This window comes from Natator depressus, chromosome 1 (genome assembly GCF_965152275.1).
Source record: "Natator depressus isolate rNatDep1 chromosome 1, rNatDep2.hap1, whole genome shotgun sequence".
NCBI lineage: Eukaryota > Metazoa > Chordata > Testudines > Cheloniidae > Natator > Natator depressus.
Genome location: NC_134234.1, coordinates 181,260,353 through 181,274,468, shown reverse-complemented (window position 1 = coordinate 181,274,468; position 14,116 = coordinate 181,260,353). Strand labels below are relative to the sequence as shown.

Here is a 14,116-nt window from a genome sequence, read left to right as displayed (position 1 = left end):
AACAATGAATCCAAAATACCATCCCTTGATTTTCATTTGTTTCCTAGAAGCAGGACAGAACAGTGACACAACAGGCAGGGGGGAATATAGAATCATAGACTTTAAGGTCAGAAGGGACCATTATGATCGTCTAGTCTGACCTGCACAACGCAGGCCACAGAATCGCAGCCACCCAGTCCTGTAACAAACCTCTAACCTATGTCTGAGCTATTGAAGTCCTCAAATCGTGGTTTAAAGCCTTCGAGGTGCAGAGAATCCTCCAGCAAGTGACCCATGCCCCACACTGCAGGGGAAGGCAAAAAACCCCCAGGGCCTCTGCCAATCTCTCCTTGAGGAAAATTCCTTCCCGACCCCAAATATGGCGATCAGCTGAACCCTGAGCATGTGGGCAAGACTCACCAGCCAGACACCCAGGAAAGAATTCTCTGTAGTAACTCAGATCCCACCCCATCTAACATCCCATCATAGGCCATTGGGCATATCTATCACCAATAGTTGAAGATCAATTAATTGCCAAAATTAGGCTATCCCATCATATCATCCCTTCCATAAACTTATCAAGCTTAGTCTTGAAGCCAGATATGTCTTTTGCCCCCACTGGTTCCCTTGGAAGGCTGTTCCAGTACTTCACTCCTCTGATGGTTAGAAACCTTCGTCTAATTTCAAGTCTAAACTTCCTGATGGCCAGTTTATATCCATTTGTTCTTGCGTCCACATTGGTACTGAGCTTAAATAATTCCTCTCCCTCTCCGGTATTTATCCCTCTGATATATTTATAGAGAGAAATCATATCTCCCCATAACCTTCTTTTGGTTAGGCTAAACAAGCCAAGCTCCTTGAGTCTCCTTTCAAAAGACAGGTTTTCCATTCCTTGGATCATCCTAGTAGCCCTTCTCTGTACCTGTTCCAGTTTGAATTCATCCTTCTTAAACATGGGAGGCCAGAACTGCACACAGTATTCCAGGTGAGGCCTTGTATAACGGTACTAACACCTCCTTATCTCTACTGGAAATACCTCGCCCGATGCATCCCAAGACCGCATTAGCTTTTTTCATGGCCATATCACATTGGCGGCTCATAGTCATCCTGTGATCAACCAATACTCCGAGGTCCTTCTCCTCCTCTGTTACTTCCAGAGGTGAAAGTAAGCCAGTATGCCCCGGTACGGTGTACTGCCAAGAGCCGGTAGTCGTACCGGGGTGGATTGGCTACCCCAGGCGCAATTTAAAGGGTCTGCGGCTCCCAGCAGCGGCTGGAGCCCCCAGCCCTTTAAATTGCTGCCAGAGCCCTGGGGTAGCAGCGGCGGGGCTGGGGTGGCGATTTAAAGGGCCCGGGGCGGTAGCAGCGGCCAGAGCCCCGTCCCCGGAGCCCTGCTGCCGGAGCCCTGGAGAAGCAGAGGTGGGGGTCCGGGGACGATTTAAAGGGCCCAGGGTTCTGGCTGCCGCTACCGCCCCGGGCCTTTAAACTGCTGCCAGAGCCCCCGGCTGCCGCTGTTACCCAGGCGGGGGGAGGCACTTACCAGTACAGGGTGGGCCAGGGTTGGCTCTGACCCTTCCAGGGGCCAGAGCCAGCCACAGCCCAGCCCCATACCGATAAGTCCCTAGACTTACCTTCACCCCTGATTACTTCCAAGTGATGCTTCCCCAGTTTATAACAAAAATTCTTGTTATTAATCCCTAAATGCATGACCTATCACTTTTCACTATTGAATTTCCTCCTATTACTATTACTCCAATTTACAAAGTCATCCAGATCTTCCTGTAGGATATCCCGGTCCTTCTCTGTATTGGCAATATCTCCCAGCTTCATGTCATCTGAAAACTTTATTAGCACATTCCTGCTTTTTGTGCCAAGGTCAGTAATAAAAAGATTAAATAAGATTGGTCCCCAAACCGATCCCTGAGGAACTCCACTAGTAACCTCCTTCCAGCCTGATAGTTCAACACCTTTCAGTGTGACCCGTTGTAGTCTCCCCTTTAACCAGTTCCTTATCTACCTTTCAATTTTCATATTGATCCCCATCTTTTCCAATTTAGCTAATAATTCCCCATGTGGCACCGGATCAAATGCCTTACTGAAATCAGGGTAAATTAGATCCACTGTGTTTCCTTTGTCTAAAAAAATCTGTTACCTTCTCAAAGAAGGAGATCAGGTTGGTTTGACATGATCTACCTTTTGTAAAGCCATGTTGTATTTTGTCCCAATTACCATTGACCTCAATGTCCTTAACTACTTTCTCCTTCAAAATTTTTTCCAAGACCTTGCATACTACATATGTCAGCTAACAGCCTTGTAGTTACCCGGATCACGTTTTTTTTCCTTTCTTAAAAATAGGAACTGTGTTAGCAATATGACCAGCACCAGATGGAGGTTTCAGGGGCAAGGTATGAAAGCAAGTCCCTTCTGTCCAATGCTACAATGGATGTCTGAAGGGATGAACTCAGTGGGTTTCAGGGAACTTTCCTACTTTTCCTCTGGGGGATCTAAATGGGGGAGGAGAGGGTGGTCACTTATCCCTCTCCTCTCCCCCTCCCCCCAAGAGGGCAAGAGACACCAAACCTAGTGGATTAGGAGAACTTCATAAGGAAGGGATATGGTGATCAGATAAAATGCATTGGTAAAGGATTAAAAGGAGGTATTCTTTAAAGGAGTGGAATCGGGAGGGGTGGGGGGTGGGATTCCTATGACTGGTATGACAGGGAGCCAACCCACACCTCCCTTATAGCACCCCTTCATCTTCATTCAAGGGAGGCTGATAGGGTCCCAACAGTGGGTTGGCTGGGGACCAGGATGGGTAAGGGGGGAGGCCTGAGAGAAGCTTCCCTTGGGTATATGTACCTGATTATGGAATTACCTGCACCATACACTTTTATATTCTGAACAATGCCCCACATGAAGCAGTGAGGCCCATATCAGCCTCACATTAAGCTGTGGGGGCCATCTTCTGGCTTGTAGGAAAAGGTGTGTAGCTCCTTAAATGACTAGAAAGCCAGAGAGACTTGCTGTGGCTGCCTGAAACCAGGTCAGCAGACCCATCACCCTCTCCTCCCCAGGTCACCAGAAGAGAGGAAAGAGTATTTAGGTCTACACCAGTGCAAGAAAAGCCCTCTTTTATCTGGATCAGTTGAGCATCACCCACACTTCCACCCATGGAAGTCATTAAATACCAGGTTTTCTCAAGATGCAGTGTGCATTACTGTAGTTGGCTCTTTACATAAGAACTTAAGAATGGCCCAGCAAAGTCAGGCCAATATCCCAGTATCCTGTGGTTTGACAGTGGCCAGTGCCAGCAGCTTCAGATGGAATGAACAGAACAGGGCAATTATTAAGTGATACATCCCATTGTCCAGTCCCAGCTTCTGGCAGTCAGAGGTTTAGGGACACCCAGAACATGGGGTTGCATCCCTGACGATCTTGACTAATAGCCATTGATGTATATATCCTCCATGAAATTACCTAATTCTTTTTTGAACCCAGTTATACTTTTGGCTTTCACAACATCCCCCCAGCAATGAGTTCAATAGGTTGACTATGTAGTTTGTGAAGAAAGTACTTTCTTATGTTTGTTTGAAACCTGCTGCCTATTAATTTCATTGGGTGATGCCCTGGTTCTTGTGTTATGTGAAGGGGTAAATAACACTCCCCCAATTCACCTTTCTCCACCATAAAACCATTCATGATTTTATGAACTTCTACCATATCCCCCCATAGTCGTCTCTTTTCCAACCTGAACAACCCCAGTCTTTTTAATCTCTCCTCATACGGAAGCTATTCCATACCCCTAATCATTTTTGTTGCCCTTCTCTGTACCTTTTCCAATTCTAATATATCTTTTCTGAGATGGGGCAACCAGAACTGCATGCAGTATTCAAGGTGTGGTCATACCATGGATTTATATAGTGACATTATATTTTCTGTCCTATTATCTCTCCCTTTCCTAATAGTTCCTAACATTGTTAGCTTTTTTTGACTGTTGCAGCACATTGAGTGGATGTTTTCAGAGAATTATCCACAATGACTCCAAGATCTCTTTCTTGAGTGGTAACAGCTAATTTAGATCATAATTTTGTATGTACAATTGGGATTCTGTTTTCCAATGTGCATTACTTCGCATTTATCTGCATTGAATTTCATCTGCCATTTTGTTGCCCAGACACCCAGTGTAGTGAAATCTCTTTTTAATTCTTCAGTCTGCTTTGGATTTAACTATCTTGAGTAATTTTGTATCATCTGAAAACACTGACACCCAACTGTTTACCCCTTTTTGCAGATCTTTCACTAGGGGCTGGGAAGGATGTTTTCCCTCATTACCAGATTGGCCAAGGTGAGAGGTGTGTGTGTGGGAGGTTTCTGCCTTAACCACAGTGGGTTGAACAGTTCAGGTGAATATGAAATGGGAGTTAAGCTATGATGTTGCAACTAATTTTGTAAGCATGGAGCAGATGTCCAGTGCAGACACTCCATGAGGGAGGTGTACAGTGATTGGAGAAAATGGACTGGTAAAGGATTTAAAGGAGGTATTATTTAAAGAAGTGGAAATGTGTGTGTGGGGGGGGGAGGTCTGGGCTCCTATGACTGGTATGGCAGGGAGCCATCCCACCCCTTTAACCTGAGGGATCCCAGCACCAGTTTGACTGGGGGCCAGGATGGGTAAAGGGGGAAGGCTGACAGCAGCTCCCACCCCATGGGTATATACAGTTGATAATGAATTGCCTGCAATGTACTGTTTTATCTGCCAGGTACTCTCAGACATTTAGAAATAAAGTTGCAGCCTAATTAAACCATATCCACTGTGTCCTGTCCTCCTTCCATCATAGTCAGACAAACTCTATTTCCTACCAGCTTAGTAATACACAGTTTCCCACAAATGTTGTTATTTTTTAAATATCCATTAGCTCACACAGTGGTTTGGAATATCAGGTTTCCCAAAGCATTTTAAGCAATTATTTGCTATTAAAATTATGATATAAACTCTACTTCTTCATTCTTCAGATGCACTTACAATGTTGATACCCATTGTAACAATTTGTAGGGATGACTGAAAAGGAAGAATTCTGTTTTGCAAAAAATTCTGAGGTTTCAGAATTTGTTTTGCATCAGAGAAAAAAAGAGAGAGAGTGTGTCATCCACCGCAGAATAGCCAAAAGCCTTGTGGCCTGGTTGTGTTTTGGGGCTATCAGCTCTCTGAAAGCCAAAGTGCAAATAGGACAACTATAATAACCAGAGCATTTAGGTTTATTTACTAGGGAGAACCAAGATATACAGTCACTGATGTGGACTGCAACTTCCTCTTTGGGAGAGGCTCCATTCTGACTCCTATGTTAGAGTTCAGTTCCACAATCTATTTCTATCTAAACCCTGATGAAAATGAATCTCTATCATGACTCTCTGGTTGCTAAATTTGGATGTTCACAAATCATTGCAAAGTTATTAAATTGCTGCTCTGGGCACCTACTAAGGCAGATCTGCACCAAACTTAGCAGTTCTGACAGAATATCATCTACCAGCAAAAAAATGATTTTTGAATCTGCTGCCTTGAAGGCAGCTCTTTTGCACTGACTTCAAGTCGGATTTATTGGTTGCTTCAGAGTAGGTCAGCCAAAGCCTGGCATGTTCTTCTTGGGGCCTGATGACTTAAAGGTGACACCTTTGAGCAGATTTCACATCCAAGTGTGTCATGAACTGCTCCAAATAGTGATTGTAGTTGTCCATGATGGACATCTTCCAGTCACATGAGAGACTCCATCCAGAAAATAGGAAGAGAAATATACATAACATAAGAAGAAACATGATGAAAACCACAGAAGATAAAACGAGAAAGCCAAGTACCAGAGGTATACTGACATACCAACTGGTGAAAATAAGCTCATGAAAAGCTACTGCAGCCACACATAAATAAGCATCTTCCGAGGCAGAACATGTGAGCTCCTCCCATATCAGCAGATAAATAGAATGATGATGACTGAGGCTTTTCTGGCCAGTACTCCTCACAACAGTTCAACTTTTGCCGTCCTTTTAGGGGCCAGCTCAGAACTGACCTCAGAACATTCCAATTCTAATCACATGCAAGTAGTTCAGACACAAAAGTGGAACTCTGTTATACAAAGGTTACTGACCTTTTTGAGGGATGGGAAAAATTATTTTCCATATGAACCACTGGCTCTAAATAGTTTAACTATTACACAGGTACATAATTTGGATGAATGTCATATGTGTTAAAACAAATTATCTGAAACTATGATTGAATTTTGCCTTCTTTTTACCAGATATTATTTGAATATTTAATACCCTATATTTAATGTTGTAAATTAATATAATTTTCCCTCAATTGCCTCAATACTGCCTAATGTATCATAAGCAAAATGTGCCTTTAGGTCAATTTTATGTACCTGTTATGGTATTTCCCTAAACAAGTGCCAACATTCAATCAGAATTTCATACACTTAAAAGAACAGTTACGTATTCCACTGGAGCACAAAAGGGCTATGAAAGATGCCAATAGCAAAGCAGATTTATTTTACAAGCAGAAAAAAAGCAGCACTTGAAATAGTAAACACCACCAGAACCATCATTTTTTTCTCTGTCATAGAACATAAAAACAGCTAAATCAATTTTCTTGAAAACTGGTAGAAACAACCACTGCTTAAGAGCTGAGATCTGACATACCAAGTTTCAGCCTGGAGTGAACTTTTACTAAAATCGTGGAAAAAAGGGATTTATAATGGAAATGCTTAGCATCAATGCTGCAAATGGCACCAGTATTATAATGTTCTTTTCCAAAAAGTTGGTTTGTTGTCTGTTGATGACAGTCTTCAAAGAGCTAACGCTAAACTAAAATCATATCCATTTTTCCTCTCCTCTTCAAATAACAATACATAAACTTGATTTATCTTTCCTGTATAGTTAGAGTTGACTACAGCCCAGTTACAGAACAGCACTACTGTTACTACCTAAATAAAGTTTATGTGGAATCTTGTCAAGATAATACCATGCTTTGGAACTTTATTCCTTTCATACTTTTGTACAGAACTAATCACTAACATGTATTCTTTGAAAAAAATCAAGTTTATAGTTGCCTTTTCATGGAAAAATGTTCTAGTATATCTAAAATACAAGAAACTGTTCTCACTATTAATGAAGAAGTAAAACACAGTAGAATAAGTATGTGCTGTGTGAAATTTTGCATGCATGTGGAATGGATATAAACTAAGGAATAGGCTTATTGAAACTCAATATGATATGTAATATATTGAATTTTCCTTGCAATTTTCAATATATTTCTACTGCAATATGTCTTAGGCTCCCCACAGATGCTAACAATAGACACTACCGTAGTGTTGAAAGCGTCTGCCTCATAGTGCAATGTATAATAGTGTGTTATAATTTAGTTGTAGTATTTTTCTCCCAATTTATTTTTAAAAGTGCCAGATTAACCGTTTGGAGAGTGAAATCTATTTCTCCATAGAACTGGTGTGCTATGAGTAATTTATGATAATTATTATGTGCTATATATTATAATGATAGCGCCTATGGAGCCTAGCCCCAGTGTGTGAGGCACCATACAAACATATAAGAAAAAGAAAAAAAAACACAATCTTGAAAAGCTTACACAACCTGCATTAAAAAAAATTCTCCTTGTTTGACTTTCAGGATACTGTTCTCTCCTGGTTCTACTCTAACTGCTCTTTCAGCATCTCCTCTAGTAGCTCTTCCTCCTTTCTACTTCCCGCTTTGTGAGAAGCCAAAGGGCTCTCTCCTTAGCTCCTTCATTTTCTCATTCTAGACCTTTTCCCTGGATGACTTCACCTGCTGATACATGTTTAACTACCATTTTCACACTATGCACACAGAGAGAGTTATATGACACATGGAATATATAAAAAAATTGGCAAACACACACACATATATTACATTACTCATATCATACCACCGTTAGTTTTTCTGCACTAGGAATCTCTGTTGTGAATATACATACTGCTATTTGCACATTTGTAAAATAAAATACATAAGTTGCAATATGTCCAATATGTATTACGTGGTATTTAACAATTCTCAGAAGCTGCACAATGTAACTAATTCATAAGTATATGAAATAACTATGCATAAAACATTTGTTCCAAACTATGAGCATTTCATTTATTTGACCTGTTGTTGTATCTTTACAGAGGATTTCCTTTCAGAACATTTTCCAAGCCAAAAAGATACTCCTAGAAGGCAACCACCTTAATTTGCACAACCTAGTTATACAGTAAGTAGAGGATACAGCACTGTATTTCAGCTATACTTGTTAGCAATCATTATTAGCTGGCAACCATGTGCAAAAAACTGGTCTCCTAACACCCAATCACATAAATCCATTTTTTGCACATAATAGTATAACCACCATATGTTGTCATGTAGTGAAACCCTGTGATATAGCATTTATATCAAAGAGAAAGAAAGATTGGAAATCCATACAATCATGGAAAAAAACATTCATACTTCACACTGAGAGGTAAAGGTATCTGTACTTGTTAGATATAGTAGCCGGCATCCAGCATCAGTAATCTTATTTCTTTATCATCTCTAAATCCTGCCAATGTTTGGAGTCAGATATTGGAAGTACTGAAATAAAATAGTTTGAGAATAATTTGCAGACATTGTGACAGTGCTAACTTGACATTCCTTACAATCTAGGGATTGGCTCACCAAAGTTATCTTCCTAATGTTACAGCTGTTCTCTCTATCATGGGGATAACACAACTATTAGCTGGAACCAGCAAGAGTCCTAGCATTCTACAGATCACACTAAACCCCACAAATTCAATACTACACAACCAAAATAATCGTTCTGATTTTCAGATATGAACTTTCCATAAGTACTGCCCCCACACCTGAAGTAAGTTTCAAGAGGGACAAATTCTGCTCAGATATGCACATGCAAGTCCCTTTGACTTTGATGCATTGACCTCAGTGGGAGTTGTGTATGTATATCCAAGGGCAGAATTTGCCCCACGACATTTACCATTGATAGTGCCTAACGCGTATTTTATAAGCATAAAAATAGATTCCTTCCCTGAAATATTTGCAATCTAAGTACGCACACTGAACATACATGTATGCCTACAGAGATGAGGGATAGGGATGTATGCAAATAAACACATGATATTAGACACTTATTTTGTTGTTTTCTCATCCCCTCCTCCCCCTGCTGATTTTACCACAGATTTCCCATATAAATGTCATTCACTCATTTAAACCTTATAAATATTCATTCAGTCCTTGCCCATTATCTAACTTTTTATCCAGTTGTTTCCACATCTTCCCAACTGGCAGGTACTTATATGGCACCCAACTTTGTAATGAGCTCCATAATTTAGGCCCGGAACCTGTGAAACTTCCATCACCCCCTTTCTCCTGAGCACCATCTACTGGTCGATAGTTTCCTGATTCCAGTGGAATCTGGGTGTTATGACCCAGGTTAAGTTCAGGGAAGGTAGCTGTGAGGTAGCTAGGGCCAGACTGATGGTGGGTTTCAATATTAGAACAGAAACCTTGAAACCGGCTGTGTCTTCATTGGGGAGTCAAAGCGGAGAACAAAGCAAGGCTATGCATTCACACCAACTTTTGTGGCTAACCAGACTGGCTGCTGTATTTGGGACCAACTGGAGCCTTTTCAGGGTGTGTGACTTAATTCCTATATGAAATGAACTGAAATCGCCAAATCCAGAGGTCCCAGATATATGGATAATTGTGACTAGATCCTTGACTGATAGGATGGGGCACATCTTCTAGATACTCATAGATAGAGGATAGCATTTTTTTAAATTGTTGTATCTATTAGTATCAATCAATAGCGCTGATGAATTCAATAGTGCTCCAAAGTTGCAGAACAACTAAAAAATGAGAGATGTCAGAAAGAAGGCCATGTGTCTGAAGTATTTCTCTGTTCCAGTTCCATTTCCATTCATCCTTGCATTCTCCTGGAGATGGGACAGGAGTATTGGGTGATCAGAGGGGACCAGTAGGAGGAGTATGAATGTACTATTCTTGTCTCTGGCCAGAGGTAGGGCCTATCAGCCAAGTCCTGCCTGAGTTCACAGCTAGCCAGTTACTCTTCATCCAGATGCTGTATAGATGTACTTTACTGAACTGATGCCTGAGAAAATAGGGAGAGGATGCTGCTCACAATTCAAATAAAGAACACTTACAGCTGTGTGTGTCTCTCAGATACTGTGGACAATTTAGCCTGTACTGCCTCACCAACTCTCAACAGCTTCATATAACTATTGAATAAAATGGGGAAATTGATTGAACCTTGTGGGACTTAACTTTGGAGGTAGAGGAACAGTTGCCTATAACAACCCTCGGCAATTAGTTTTAGAGAAAGGACCTCTGTGCCATTTCAGGGCTACTCCAGTTCCATTCACTCTGGCACCCTCTTGGAAGTGGGACAGGAGTATTTGGTGATCAACAGGATGACCTGGAATGTACTTTCCTCATCTCTGGCCAGAGGTAAGTCATCCACCAGAGCAACAATACTGTCTCTGTGCCATGCTCTAGCCTGAAGCAGGGCTAAGAGGGATGCAGGATATTGGGAGCTTGACAAATCAAGCTAGACTGTTTTTAATTAGCTTGCTTAGAAAAAAAGAGAGATTAGACATTTGGATGCATTTAAGGGATTTTTTTTTAATAGTGAACTATTGCATGTTTCAGGGTCTGTATCAGATGAGCATGTAGTAGAAAAGGAGTTGACAGTCTTCATTAGCAAGGGTTCCAGGATTTCTCTACTCTTGTTTACCATCCCAGAGAGAGCAAAGGGTAATGTCACAGGTGCTGGCCCTGATTGCTGTCAGTGCATCCATGACAACTACTTGTGTGAGTTCAGGTTTCAAGGTAATTTCCTCTGTGAAATAGGAAAATAATTCCTAACAGTAAAATATGTTCTGGTACAGTGGAGCAATCTAGGTTTACAATGTGATTTACAGTCCAGAAAACTTCTTCAGCATATGACTTTTCTGACTCTCTCTAGCACAGAGAAAGTAGGATCACTTTGGCTACTTTATGACTGTGGAACAAGTTGGTAAACAGTCCTTGTATCTGAGACATTCTGTACTGACGCACATTCTTCACTAGCCCTACTTGGATTTTCTTCCTTCTCTCTCTCTCTGTTGCAAATCATTCAGGAACCATGGTGATTAGTGCAGGTGGTGAAGCATGTCAGTACTAGAATGTCTATAGCCGCAGTCAGTAATGGCCAATCTCTCAACCCTACAAAACAGCTCAATAAATCTGAACTTGCTGACTTCTAGTATTGAAGGGATGTGATCCCAAATTCCTGGATACTTTTGTTTTTGATGATGAGACAAATGGCCTTAAAGGATTTGTTTATTCACTACCACACTTTAAAAAATGCACAACAGGCTCAATATCCAACTCTGAATACATATAGCCCTTTGATAGTGAAGATATTTTTTGGAATTGGAATAAGTTTAATTGTTCAGATGAAAACTGGAATATATTTAATTGTGCACATAAAAAAATCATATTCCTTAGAATGAAGCAATGTGTTGCAAATTCTGATCATCTGGTTCCTTCTGCAGTGTGAAATTACAGTGGAATCTGTTACACTAATGCAACTGGACATGTGTCATAACACAACAGCCCAGGAATCATGCTTTTCTAATATGCAGCTGCAAAAATTAAAATTACAGAATGATCTGGCAAGCTCAGAGATGGTCAGAATTAAAACAGATGAGATTCAATAGATAATGTAATGGCAACAAATGATAATCCTCAGATACAAAATGGCAGACTAGTATTTAGAAAGCAGTAATGCTGGAAAAAGCCTGGGGGATTACAGAGGAAATAAGCTAGACAGAGAGCCATTCGCAACACTACTGTAAAAAAGATGAATCCTATCCTGGATTGTATTTATAGCAATTGCTGTGGTAGGATAAAGGAAGTAATAATTCAGAATTATGCAACTTCGGTAAACTACATACGTTGTACTATGTGTGACACTGGAGGCCTCTTTAACTTAAAAACTCCTAATAAACAATTCAACCCAAACCAACCAACCAAACCAAAATAGAGGGGCTTGCCAAATTCCCACCTAAAATGACAAAGAGCCAGACATCATATTGTATGAAGAATTACTTGTGGGGAAGGCCCTCAGCTGGGGTATACTTTTGAGGATCTGTCCATGGAATATAACTGGATAAGAGTAGAGTATTTACGATGACTCTGAGATATGGTAACAATATACACACACCCTCTCCCACTCACCCATACCCCTCTCAAAGAGGTATTAATATTAAGATGAGTTAGGAAAAAGGGATTTTTCCTGCAACTGAGGAGTAAAATGAAGAGTACTGGTAGGAAACTAAAGATAATACATTTCAGGTTAGAAAATAATTCTTTTTTAAATGAGGAGCATTAGACATACGGGATAAACAGCCTGGTAAACTATGCTGGAGTCTTGCTAATCCACACTGATAAACTGCGAACTGACACCAATGTAAATAGATTTCCAGGTTTGCCCATTGACAAGCAGAGCAAGAAGCTTCTGCTGGTGGTGGGGTGAGTGTCTATCACGTCACACTTCCCATGAGCTAACAGGAGAGCTGCACATCAAACACTGGTGCTGCTGCACATAATTCAGTACCATGGCACTCTTAGACATTTCTGAAATATGACGAGGCCACTGGCTGCTGCTTCTCCTCATCACTGTAGGAAAATGGAGTGTAGGGGAATGCTTTCATGGCAGCTTCATTCAGGCTTCTGCAGGAGTGAAGAAGAACCCAGTGGCAAGGATTACAATGGGGCAAGGTCACCCCACTTCCATGGTCACCCCATCTTCAGCCACAACTCATGGAAGCCCTGCTTCTTCTCCCAATCTCATTCCCACGGCACTGACAAGCCCTCGACTCCCCTCTTTCACTGGAAGAGCCAGGGGAGGGATTAGAAGTGGGAACTGTTATTTCCCCTTAGGGAGCCAGTGTCCATCCTTATTCTTGTAAGTGGGTTCAAAACTGGGAAACATACAGTCAGAGGCAGTAGTTTTATGAAATGCCACTGAAAAAGAGAGAAGTAGATTTAAAGACATTTTAAAAAGCTTCCAACCTGGCAGCCTCCTGTATTCCTCATGCAGTGACCCAAGCAAATCTGATACCAGAGCAATGAGAGCCTACTTATTCCCCTGCTTGCACAACAGAGCAGCAGCAGTGGGAAGGGCAAGCAGGAGCAATGTCATAGCCCTGTTCTAAAGCAGCATTGAGTGCTGGGATTAAGCCTGGAGATGAAATGGCCCTTTCTCTATTGGCTCCCCAGAACCATGAGGTACTACATGTGCCCATACCTTGACAACCAATAATCTGCAAATGTAACTGTTCTGCTCCCAGTCCATCCCTACCCCATTAACAGAGAACAGTGATGTGCCGATGTAGCTGAGTTACAGTCAGTAGACATTTTCAAAAAGCAAATCAGGGCAAATCCTTAAAGGATTAGTGTAGAAGGAGAGCCAGCCTAAAAGAGGGGACTGGATGGAGTAATTTGAACAGACTTTGCCATGTCTAACATCTGATTCCATGAGAAAGAACTTAAATTTATTCTAATGCTTTTCAAACTTTTAAAAATGTTAATCAATTCAAGCAACTGTTCGGAGGGGGTTAAGTTTTTTGAAAAAAATATTGAATTTTTGCAGAATTCAAATACAAAGTACTAATAAGCAGCAGACTAAAGAGATCCTAGGGGTGAGAGAAAGATACATAAGATATATACAGGTTTATGCTACATAATTTCAGACTATGTTTATTTACTCTATATATTACATTACAACACACACTTATTCTCGTAAAGAAATAGCTGTTGTTCTTACCAACTGTAGCTCTGAATCACTAAGAGAACATCATATATTCATGAAAGTCTCCACTCTATTACTTTTGAAGTATGTATCCTTTAAGTGTGAATACCATAAGCATAGAAAAGATCCAGTATTCATCACTGAGCTAGGAGGAATTCTTCCAGTGCTGAATGTTTTTGTGTTATTTTTACATGGATTGTAAACCACTTTGCAACATGTTAGGTGAAAGAGGCATTATAAGAGCAATTTGTGTATATATTGTGTTGTATTGTA

General features: G+C 40.9%; 1 protein-coding gene across 4 annotated transcripts in view; it reads right to left on the bottom strand.

The window, feature by feature from the left end:
* CADM2 (cell adhesion molecule 2) overlaps positions 1-14,116 on the bottom strand; it is a 1,028,770-nt gene that overhangs the window by 163,029 nt on the left and 851,625 nt on the right. The gene's annotated exons all lie outside the window — the stretch shown is intronic.